Here is a 12577-nt window from a genome sequence, read left to right on the forward strand (position 1 = left end):
CTTTGGTTTCAACAGCGTGAAGACGAGCTAGGTGTGAGGCAGGAGCACCAGCCCAGAGGGTAGAGCAGTATTCCATTGAGCTGCGGATGAAAGCCTTGTATGTGGTGAGGAGCTCAGGTGTGCCAAGGAAGGACTTCGCACGACGGAGGATGCCCAGTCGGCGACTGGCTTTGGAGGCCAGATTTGAAATGTGGTTTTCCCAGGAAAGATCATGGCAGATAGTGAGACCCAAAAGCTTGAGTGACAGAACTTCTTGGAGAGGATTATTCAGAAAGTGGATGGGAGGGTTGTCCAGTCGGTCTTTTCGGAGAGACATCGTAAGAGTGTGAGATTTGTCAGGATTGAAAGACATGTTCCACTTGTTTGCCCAGTCTGTGATTTTGTCCAGGTCTGCAGAGAGTGAGGAGGCTGCAGACTGCCGATCTGAGGGATGAAGAATGGAGCGACAGAGAGTAGAGTCATCAGCAAAGAGATACAGAGGATTTTCAAGAGAGTCAGAGAGATCATTGATGAAGACCAGAAAAAGCACAGGGCCCAGAACACTGCCTTGGGGAACTCCAGCCTGAACAGGAAGAGGAGATGAGAGAAACCCATTCAGGGCCACACGTTGATTACGACTAGAGAGGAAGTCTGCCAGCCATGCGTGGGGATTTCCATGGATACCAAAAGAGGAGAGTTTGGTGAGCAGAGCGGGGTGCCAGACCGTATCGAAGGCACGTGATATGTCAAGGGAGACTGCTCTAATTTCCTGTTTGGCATTGAGGACCTCCATCCATTGTTGAGAAAGCAGAAGCAGCATGTCCAGAGTAGAGTGTCCAGGTCTGAAACCAAATTGATGATCAGAGATCAAGCCATTGGAGAAGAGGAAAGATTTCATATCTGAAGCAATGATGGATTCCATGACTTTGCTGATAATTGGGAGAAGGCTGATTGGTCTGTAGTTGCTGGGATCTGTTTTTACACCTTTTTTGTGCAAAGCGGTGATGTTGGCAGATTTCCAAGCAGATGGAAGATGACCTTGAGCAAAAGAGAGGGTGAAGAGAACAGAGAGAGGGAGTGAAAGAGCGGAAGAACAGGATTTTAGGACCCGTGGGCTGATGCCGTCAGGTCCAGTTGCAGAATCCGAGTCGAGGGTTGACAGAAACTTTTCCACCTTGTCAGGAGGAAAGGACACAGAGTCCAGGAGCAGCTGGGTACGACTGGGTACAGTGGGTACAGAGAGGGATGGGTTTGGGACACAAGATTTAGAGGCAAACACAGAGTTGAGGCATTCAGCCTTTTCACGTGCGGAGTCAGCCGTGTGGCCATTTGAGGTGAGGGAGGGGATGGAGGGGGAACAAACACCAGAAACAGATTTGACCAGACGCCACCAGGATTTGGAAGAGGGAGACAGAAAAGAGAGTTCGGTCCTGAGAACGGAGAGATATTGTTTCCTGGCTCTCCTGAGGGCGGACACACACTTGTTTCGGGCTTTGTGAAAGGAAATGAGATTTCCTTCCGTTGGATTTGCTTTCCAGGAGACGAAAGCAAGTTGTTTCTGGGCAATAGCCTCACCACAAGATTCCGTGTACCATGGACGGGAGGAAGGGTATGACAACAGAAGACGAGATGGGATAAATCTGTGCATGAGAGAGAGCAGTTTGCTTTGGAAGAATTCCCAGGAAGAATTTATGTCAGAGGCAGTAGAGATGGGAGACCAGTCCAGATGATTGATGGCTGCTTGAAGACCGTGCCAGTTGGCCTGAGTGAAATGCCAGACTCGTCGACGCTGAGGAGGCTCTCTGAGAATGGTCAGAGAGATGTCCACTTTAACAAGCACATGATCAGAAGAGAAGAGCCGATTGGAGCAGAAGAAGAGCAGCAGACATTTTCAGGGAAGTTAGTCATAACCATGTCCAGAAGAGAAGATGCTCCGTTGACTGAAATCCGGGTCGGGAAATTGACAGATTGTGTCAGTCCCAGTGAGTCACAGAAGTCCTTTGCTGAAGAGCCATGGCTGGTGAGAGTGGTACCCACACCCAGCCAACTGGCATGGTGACAGTTGAAATCACCACATATGAGGAAGAGAGAGTTGGGATGGGTAGATAGAAGGTGGTCCATATTCTCAGACAGCGAGATGTAGATGGAGTCATCACTGTTTGGTGGACGGTACAACACACATATGAACAAAAGGTGGGAGCGAAGGGGAAACCGTAGCCAAAGGTATTCCTGGGGGTGAGGTGGAGAGAGGGCAGTGCAGGGCGAGTGAGGAAGAGAGTTTTTATAAAGATAGCAACCCCACCTCCAGGACGAGGCTCAGGTCTATCATACCGGAGGAGGGAGTAACCTGGAAGAGATACCAAGGAATCAGAGACATCATGAAGGAGGAAAGTTTCTGTTAAGCAGATCACATCTGGTTTGTCAGAAGCAACCTGTATGGAGAGATCAGTCAAGTTTGAGCGAAGGCCCCAGATGTTTGAGGTCCATCCTGTTAAGGAAGAGGAAGGGGGAGCATCGGATACAGAACAGGGGGGGGAGCGGTAGGGTAAGGGTAAGATGTAGGGTAAGATGTGGAAGAGGAGGAAGAGGTAGGGAGAGCTGTTGAAGGTGTGTCGGAGATTACAGAATAGCTTGGAGAAAGGGAAGAATGGGGCAGACAAAAGGTTTGATGGTGATTGGGAGAGGCGCAGTGAGGTGTTATTTGACGAGGGGGAAGAGCGAGGCAGAAGGTTGAGGGAGATGAAGGTGAAAGTTGGAAGGGGGAAGAAGCGGGGAGGACGCTTTGAGGAGGAGGGGTGAGAGGGGAGTCTCGGAGGGGAGGAGCGAGGGAGAGTCTCGGAGGGGAGGGGTGTGGGGGGAGATTTGAAAGGAATGGGTGATTGGGAAGATTTGGAGGGGAGGGGCAAGGGGGAAGATTTGAAAGAGATCGGTGATGGGGATGATTTGGAGGGGAGGGGCAAGGGGGTATATTTAGAGGGGAGGGGTGATGGGAAATGGGATTTTGGGGTGATGGGATTTTGAAAAATGTACGATTAATGGGAAACGAACATTTATTGCAAAATGAGTTTCTTGAGACATTCGAGTCAAAAATACGTTTGAGGACGCTGGAGGAAGGATGGAGTGCTGGAGAGTTTAGGGAATGAATGAAAGATGCACTATAAGAGATGGAATTTTTTTTTGGAATGAACAGATTTGGTGAGCAAGTCGAAAGCATCCTTTTATAGAAGAAGAAGAAAAAGGTGTTATAGAATATGACCGAATACAGGTCTTCAGGGGTCAGATGAGACATTTTTTTAACAACGTGCTCACGTGATCACAGACAACGTGGTCGAAGAACGAACGAACAAATAAATAAGAACGAATAAACGAATAAGAAGAGAAGGAAAAATTTCTTTTCTTTTTTTTTTGAGATTTTAAAACAAGGAAGTATGGGATGAAAAGACCGTGAAAAACAGAGACCGGAAAGTAATTGCAGCGCGATCGGAGAACCGCTGAGACAAAAAACAAAGCCTCAAGCCAATACAAGGTCGGACACGGTAGCCTAGTACTACACTTAGGCCTCAGAATACGCGATAAGAAATACCGACGATTCTGTACACAGGTATGAAAAACCAACGCCAAGAATACTATTAAAGACACCCCAATAGGTACATACACCGAGAGAAAGATACAGTATCGACCAAAACACAATTGTGAAAAGTTACTTAACTTCGAAAGCGAGTGCGCATGGAACAGCTTTGAAGAGACGATACCTCCAATCTTCGCAAAGTGAAAGAAAAGAGAAAAGAGTTTGGGGGAGAGAATGGAGGTGGTGGAGGTTTGGGGGAGAGAATGGAGGTGGTGGAGGTTTGGGGGAGAGAATGGAGGTGGTGAAGGTTTGGGGGAGAGAATGGAGGTGGTGGAGGTTTGGGGGAGAGAATGGAGGTGGTGAAGGTTTGGGGGAGAGAATGGAGGTGGTGGAGGTTTGGGGGAGAGAATGGAGGTGGTGAAGGTTTGGGGGAGAGAATGGAGGTGGTGGAGGTTTGGGGGAGAGAATGGAGGTGGTGAAGGTTTGGGGGAGAGAATGGAGGTGGTGAAGGTTTGGGGGAGAGAATGGAGGTGGTGAAGGTTTGGGGGAGAGAATGGAGGTGGTGGAGGTTTGGGGGAGAGAATGGAGGTGGTGGAGGTTTGGGGGAGAGAAAAGGGGTGGTGAAGGTTTGGGGGAGAGAATGGAGGTGGTGGAGGTTTGGGGGAGAGAATGGAGGTGGTGAAGGTTTGGGGGAGAGAATGGAGGTGGTGGAGGTTTGGGGGAGAGAATGGAGGTGGTGAAGGTTTGGGGGAGAGAATGGAGGTGGTGGAGGTTTGGGGGAGAGAATGGAGGTGGTAAAGGTTTGGGGGAGAGAATGGAGGTGGTGGAGGTTTGGGGGAGAGAAAAGGGGTGGTGAAGGTTTGGGGGAGAGAATGGTGGTGGTGAAGGTTTGGGGGAGAGAAAAGGGGTGGTGAAGGTGTGGGGGAGAGAATGATGGTGGTGGAGGTTTGGGGGAGAGAAAAGGGGTGGTGAAGGTTTGGGGGAGAGAATGGAGGTGGTGAAGGTTTGGGGGAGAGAATGGAGGTGGTGGAGGTTTGGGGGAGAGAAAAGGGGTGGTGAAGGTTTGGGGGAGAGAATGGTGGTGGTGAAGCTTTGGGGGAGAGAATGGAGGTGATTAAGGTTTGGGGGAGAGAATGGTGGTGGTGAAGGTTTGGGGGAGAGAATGGTGGTGGTGAAGGTTTGGGGGAGAGAAAAGGGGTGGTGAAGCTTTGGGGGAGAGAATGGAGGTGATGAAGGTTTGGGGGAGAGAATGGTGGTGGTGGAGGTTTGGGGGAGAGAAAAGGGGTGGTGAAGGTTTGGGGGAGAGAATGGAGGTGCTGAAGGTTTGGGGGAGAGAATGGTGGTGGTGAAGGTTTGGGTGAGAGAATGGTGGTGGTGAAGGTTTGGGGGAGAGAATGGTGGTGGTGAAGGTTTGGGGGAGAGAAAAGGGGTGGTGAAGCTTTGGGGGAGAGAATGGAGGTGATGAAGGTTTGGGGGAGAGAATGATGGTGGTGAAGGTTTGGGGGGAGAGAATGGTGGTGGTGAAGGTTTGGGTGAGAGAATGGTGGTGGTGAAGGTTTGGGGGAGAGAATGGAGGTGGTGGAGGTTTGGGGGAGAGAATGGAGGTGGTGAGGGTTTGGGGGAGAGAATGGTGGTGGTGAAGGTTTGGGGGAGAGAATGGAGGTGGTGGAGGTTTGGGGGAGAGAATGGTGGTGGTGAAGGTTTTTTTTTTTTTTTTGTTTGTTTTTTTGTATACTGAATCGAGGCTCGTGAAAGAGCTGACATTTACTTCACAAACAAATCAACCAGACAAACAAAATATATAAAAAGAGGGAGTGGAAAACAAGATGGGGAGAGAAGGGGAAGCACACAAACACAACATTTGAGAGCAGGGAGATGTGTGGAAGGGAGAGGGCTTGGGGGGAGGAGGCGTGGGAAGGGGGGGGGGGGGGAGGGAGAAGTATAAAACACAAGGACACCAAGGACTTCCAGGACAGAAGTTGGTATTTCAAAAAAGTGGAATTGGGGTGAAATTAGCGGGGGTAGAAAAGATCAAGGTTTTGGATGGGGGAAGATAAGAGATGGTGGTGAACAGCTGTTTTAAAGACCTGGAGGGAGGAGTGGGATTGAAGAGATTGAGGGAGTTTGTTCCAGAGGCGGGAGAAAAGAGGAATGAAGGAGTGAAGGTGAGCAGAAAGTCTTGATTTTGGCAGTTTGACCATAAGAGGGTTGCAGGCAGATCTTGTGCGACCTGTCGGAATATTTGCGGGACAGAGCCCAGAGAGAGCTGGGGGGGGGCAAGGCCAGAGAGGAGTCGGTGGAAGACGGAAAGATCACCAACCTGCCTGCGGTGAGTGAGTGAGAGGCCCTTGGAGTTAGCTTCATTGCAGGAGATTCCAATGATTCTGAATGCTTTGGTTTCAACAGCGTGAAGACGAGCTAGGTGTGAGGCAGGAGCACCAGCCCAGAGGGTAGAGCAGTATTCCATTGAGCTGCGGATGAAAGCCTTGTATGTGGTGAGGAGCTCAGGTGTGCCAAGGAAGGACTTCGCACGACGGAGGATGCCCAGTCGGCGACTGGCTTTGGAGGCCAGATTTGAAATGTGGTTTTCCCAGGAAAGATCATGGCAGATAGTGAGACCCAAAAGCTTGAGTGACAGAACTTCTTGGAGAGGATTATTCAGAAAGTGGATGGGAGGGTTGTCCAGTCGGTCTTTTCGGAGAGACATCGTAAGAGTGTGAGATTTGTCAGGATTGAAAGACATGTTCCACTTGTTTGCCCAGTCTGTGATTTTGTCCAGGTCTGCAGAGAGTGAGGAGGCTGCAGACTGCCGATCTGAGGGATGAAGAATGGAGCGACAGAGAGTAGAGTCATCAGCAAAGAGATACAGAGGATTTTCAAGAGAGTCAGAGAGATCATTGATGAAGACCAGAAAAAGCACAGGGCCCAGAACACTGCCTTGGGGAACTCCAGCCTGAACAGGAAGAGGAGATGAGAGAAACCCATTCAGGGCCACACGTTGATTACGACTAGAGAGGAAGTCTGCCAGCCATGCGTGGGGATTTCCATGGATACCAAAAGAGGAGAGTTTGGTGAGCAGAGCGGGGTGCCAGACCGTATCGAAGGCACGTGATATGTCAAGGGAGACTGCTCTAATTTCCTGTTTGGCATTGAGGACCTCCATCCATTGTTGAGAAAGCAGAAGCAGCATGTCCAGAGTAGAGTGTCCAGGTCTGAAACCAAATTGATGATCAGAGATCAAGCCATTGGAGAAGTGGAAAGATTTCATATCTGAAGCAATGATGGATTCCATGACTTTGCTGATAATTGGGAGAAGGCTGATTGGTCTGTAGTTGCTGGGATCTGTTTTTACACCTTTTTTGTGCAAAGCGGTGATGTTGGCAGATTTCCAAGCAGATGGAAGATGACCTTGAGCAAAAGAGAGGGTGAAGAGAACAGAGAGAGGGAGTGAAAGAGCGGAAGAACAGGATTTTAGGACCCGTGGGCTGATGCCGTCAGGTCCAGTTGCAGAATCCGAGTCGAGGGTTGACAGAAACTTTTCCACCTTGTCAGGAGGAAAGGACACAGAGTCCAGGAGCAGCTGGGTACGACTGGGTACAGTGGGTACAGAGAGGGATGGGTTTGGGACACAAGATTTAGAGGCAAACACAGAGTTGAGGCATTCAGCCTTTTCACGTGCGGAGTCAGCCGTGTGGCCATTTGAGGTGAGGGAGGGGATGGAGGGGGAACAAACACCAGAAACAGATTTGACCAGACGCCACCAGGATTTGGAAGAGGGAGACAGAAAAGAGAGTTCGGTCCTGAGAACGGAGAGATATTGTTTCCTGGCTCTCCTGAGGGCGGACACACACTTGTTTCGGGCTTTGTGAAAGGAAATGAGATTTCCTTCCGTTGGATTTGCTTTCCAGGAGACGAAAGCAAGTTGTTTCTGGGCAATAGCCTCACCACAAGATTCCGTGTACCATGGACGGGAGGAAGGGTATGACAACAGAAGACGAGATGGGATAAATCTGTGCATGAGAGAGAGCAGTTTGCTTTGGAAGAATTCCCAGGAAGAATTTATGTCAGAGGCAGTAGAGATGGGAGACCAGTCCAGATGATTGATGGCTGCTTGAAGACCGTGCCAGTTGGCCTGAGTGAAATGCCAGACTCGTCGACGCTGAGGAGGCTCTCTGAGAATGGTCAGAGAGATGTCCACTTTAACAAGCACATGATCAGAAGAGAAGAGCCGATTGGAGCAGAAGAAGAGCAGCAGACATTTTCAGGGAAGTTAGTCATAACCAAGTCCAGAAGAGAAGATGCTCCGTTGACTGAAATCCGGGTCGGGAAATTGACAGATTGTGTCAGTCCCAGTGAGTCACAGAAGTCCTTTGCTGAAGAGCCATGGCTGGTGAGAGTGGTACCCACACCCAGCCAACTGGCATGGTGACAGTTGAAATCACCACATATGAGGAAGAGAGAGTTGGGATGGGTAGATAGAAGGTGGTCCATATTCTCAGACAGCGAGATGTAGATGGAGTCATCACTGTTTGGTGGACGGTACAACACACATATGAACAAAAGGTGGGAGCGAAGGGGAAACCGTAGCCAAAGGTATTCCTGGGGGTGAGGTGGAGAGAGGGCAGTGCAGGGCGAGTGAGGAAGAGAGTTTTTATAAAGATAGCAACCCCACCTCCAGGACGAGGCTCAGGTCTATCATACCGGAGGAGGGAGTAACCTGGAAGAGATACCAAGGAATCAGAGACATCATGAAGGAGGAAAGTTTCTGTTAAGCAGATCACATCTGGTTTGTCAGAAGCAACCTGTATGGAGAGATCAGTCAAGTTTGAGCGAAGGCCCCAGATGTTTGAGGTCCATCCTGTTAAGGAAGAGGAAGGGGGAGCATCGGATACAGAACAGGGGGGGGAGCGGTAGGGTAAGGGTAAGATGTAGGGTAAGATGTGGAAGAGGAGGAAGAGGTAGGGAGAGCTGTTGAAGGTGTGTCGGAGATTACAGAATAGCTTGGAGAAAGGGAAGAATGGGGCAGACAAAAGGTTTGATGGTGATTGGGAGAGGCGCAGTGAGGTGTTATTTGACGAGGGGGAAGAGCGAGGCAGAAGGTTGAGGGAGATGAAGGTGAAAGTTGGAAGGGGGAAGAAGCGGGGAGGACGCTTTGAGGAGGAGGGGTGAGAGGGGAGTCTCGGAGGGGAGGAGCGAGGGAGAGTCTCGGAGGGGAGGGGTGTGGGGGGAGATTTGAAAGGAATGGGTGATTGGGAAGATTTGGAGGGGAGGGGCAAGGGGGAAGATTTGAAAGAGATCGGTGATGGGGATGATTTGGAGGGGAGGGGCAAGGGGGTATATTTAGAGGGGAGGGGTGATGGGAAATGGGATTTTGGGGTGATGGGATTTTGAAAAATGTACGATTAATGGGAAACGAACATTTATTGCAAAATGAGTTTCTTGAGACATTCGAGTCAAAAATACGTTTGAGGACGCTGGAGGAAGGATGGAGTGCTGGAGAGTTTAGGGAATGAATGAAAGATGCACTATAAGAGATGGAATTTTTTTTTGGAATGAATAGATTTGGTGAGCAAGTCGAAAGCATCCTTTTATAGAAGAAGAAGAAAAAGGTGTTATAGAATATGACCGAATACAGGTCTTCAGGGGTCAGATGAGACATTTTTTTAACAACGTGCTCACGTGATCACAGACAACGTGGTCGAAGAACGAACGAACAAATAAATAAGAACGAATAAACGAATAAGAAGAGAAGGAAAAATTTCTTTTCTTTTTTTTTTGAGATTTTAAAACAAGGAAGTATGGGATGAAAAGACCGTGAAAAACAGAGACCGGAAAGTAATTGCAGCGCGATCGGAGAACCGCTGAGACAAAAAACAAAGCCTCAAGCCAATACAAGGTCGGACACGGTAGCCTAGTACTACACTTAGGCCTCAGAATACGCGATAAGAAATACCGACGATTCTGTACACAGGTATGAAAAACCAACGCCAAGAATACTATTAAAGACACCCCAATAGGTACATACACCGAGAGAAAGATACAGTATCGACCAAAACACAATTGTGAAAAGTTACTTAACTTCGAAAGCGAGTGCGCATGGAACAGCTTTGAAGAGACGATACCTCCAATCTTCGCAAAGTGAAAGAAAAGAGAAAAGAGTTTGGGGGAGAGAATGGAGGTGGTGGAGGTTTGGGGGAGAGAATGGAGGTGGTGGAGGTTTGGGGGAGAGAATGGAGGTGGTGAAGGTTTGGGGGAGAGAATGGAGGTGGTGGAGGTTTGGGGGAGAGAATGGAGGTGGTGAAGGTTTGGGGGAGAGAATGGAGGTGGTGGAGGTTTGGGGGAGAGAATGGAGGTGGTGAAGGTTTGGGGGAGAGAATGGAGGTTTGGGGGAGAGAATGGAGGTGGTGAAGGTTTGGGGGAGAGAATGGAGGTGGTGAAGGTTTGGGGGAGAGAATGGAGGTGGTGAAGGTTTGGGGGAGAGAATGGAGGTGGTGGAGGTTTGGGGGAGAGAATGGAGGTGGTGGAGGTTTGGGGGAGAGAAAAGGGGTGGTGAAGGTTTGGGGGAGAGAATGGAGGTGGTGGAGGTTTGGGGGAGAGAATGGAGGTGGTGAAGGTTTGGGGGAGAGAATGGAGGTGGTGGAGGTTTGGGGGAGAGAATGGAGGTGGTGAAGGTTTGGGGGAGAGAATGGAGGTGGTGGAGGTTTGGGGGAGAGAATGGAGGTGGTAAAGGTTTGGGGGAGAGAATGGAGGTGGTGGAGGTTTGGGGGAGAGAAAAGGGGTGGTGAAGGTTTGGGGGAGAGAATGGTGGTGGTGAAGGTTTGGGGGAGAGAAAAGGGGTGGTGAAGGTGTGGGGGAGAGAATGATGGTGGTGGAGGTTTGGGGGAGAGAAAAGGGGTGGTGAAGGTTTGGGGGAGAGAATGGAGGTGGTGAAGGTTTGGGGGAGAGAATGGAGGTGGTGGAGGTTTGGGGGAGAGAAAAGGGGTGGTGAAGGTTTGGGGGAGAGAATGGTGGTGGTGAAGCTTTGGGGGAGAGAATGGAGGTGATTAAGGTTTGGGGGAGAGAATGGTGGTGGTGAAGGTTTGGGGGAGAGAATGGTGGTGGTGAAGGTTTGGGGGAGAGAAAAGGGGTGGTGAAGCTTTGGGGGAGAGAATGGAGGTGATGAAGGTTTGGGGGAGAGAATGGTGGTGGTGGAGGTTTGGGGGAGAGAAAAGGGGTGGTGAAGGTTTGGGGGAGAGAATGGAGGTGCTGAAGGTTTGGGGGAGAGAATGGTGGTGGTGAAGGTTTGGGTGAGAGAATGGTGGTGGTGAAGGTTTGGGGGAGAGAATGGTGGTGGTGAAGGTTTGGGGGAGAGAAAAGGGGTGGTGAAGCTTTGGGGGAGAGAATGGAGGTGATGAAGGTTTGGGGGAGAGAATGATGGTGGTGAAGGTTTGGGGGGAGAGAATGGTGGTGGTGAAGGTTTGGGTGAGAGAATGGTGGTGGTGAAGGTTTGGGGGAGAGAATGGTGGTGGTGAAGGTTTGGGGAGAGAAGGGGGAATGGAGAAGGTTTGTAGAGAGAAGGAGGTGGGGAAGGTTTGGGGGAGAGAAGGGAGGTGGTGGAGGTTTGGGGGAGAGAATGGTGGTGGTGAAGGTTTGGGGGAGAGAAAAGGGGTGTTAAGCTTTGGGGGAGAGAATGGAGGTGATGAAGGTTTGGGGGAGAGAATGGTGGTGGTGAAGGTTTGGGGGAGAGAATGGTGGTGGTGAAGGTTTGGGGGAGAGAATGGTGGTGGTGAAGGTTTGGGGGAGAGAAGGGGGAATGGAGAAGGTTTGTAGAGAGAAGGAGGTGGAGAAGGTTTGGGGGAGAGAATGGAGGTGGTGGAGGTTTGGGGGAGAGAAGGGGGAATGGAGAAGGTTTGTAGAGAGAAGGAGGTGGAGAAGGTTTGGGAGAGAGAATGGAGGTGCTGGAGGTTTGGGGGAGAGAAGGGGGAATGGAGAAGGTTTGTAGAGAGAAGGAGGTGGGGAAGGTTTACAGAGAGAAGGCAGAGTGGGCATCGTTTGAGAGGGAGAAGGGGGAGTGTGGAGGGTTTGAGGAGAGAAGGAGGTGGGATGGTTAGGTAAAGAAGGGAGAATGGGCATGGTTTGGGAAGGCTAAGGGGGAGTGTGGGGTGTTTGGGGCCAGAAGGGGGGTGGGGAGGGTTTTGGGAGAGTGGGCACAGTTTTGGAAGGAGAAGGGGCAGTGTGGGGTTTTTGGGGGAGAGAAGTGGGTGGGAAGGGTTTTGGGAGAGTGGGCACAGTTTGGGAGGAAGAAGGGGTATTGCGGGGTGTTTGGGGGAGAGAAAGGGGTGGGGAAGGTTTAGGGAGAGTGGGCACAGTTTGGGAGGAAGAAGGGGGGTATTGCGGGGTGTTTGGGGGAGAGAAGGGGGGTGGGGAGGGTTTTGGGAGAGTGGGCACAGTTTGGGAGGAAGAAGGGGGGTATTGCGGGGTGTTTGGGGGAGAGAAGGGGGGTGGGGAGGGTTTTGGGAGAGTGGGCACAGTTTGGGAAGGAGAAGGGGGAGTGTGGGGTGTTTGGGGACAGAAGGGGGGTGGGGAGGGTTTTGGGAGAGTGGGCACAGCTTGGGAAGGAGAAGGGGGAGTGCGGGGTGTTTGGGGACAGAAGGGGGGTGGGGAGGGTTTTGGGAGAGTGGGCACAGTTTGGGAAGGAGAAGGGGGAGTGTGGGGTGTTTGGGGACAGAAGGGGGGTGGGGAGGGTTTTGGGAGAGTGGGCACAGCTTGGGAAGGAGAAGGGGGAGTGTGGGGTTTTTGGGGGAGAGAAGTGGGTGGGGAGGGTTCAGGGAGAGTGGGCACAGCTTGGGAGGGAGAAGGGTGAGTGTGGGATGTTTGGGGGAGAGAAGGGGGTGGGGAGGGTTTAGGGAGAGTGGGCACAATTTTGGAGGGAGAAAGGGGGAGTGTGGGGGGTTTGGGGGAGAGAAATTGGTGGGGAGGGTTTAGGGAGAGTGGGCACAGTTTGGGAGGGAGAAGGGGGAGTGTGGGGTGTTTGGGGGAGAGAAGGGGGTG

The sequence above is a fragment of the Myxine glutinosa genome, chromosome 5 (genome assembly GCF_964187855.1).
Source record: "Myxine glutinosa chromosome 5, kmMyxGlut1.1, whole genome shotgun sequence".
NCBI lineage: Eukaryota > Metazoa > Chordata > Myxini > Myxiniformes > Myxinidae > Myxine > Myxine glutinosa.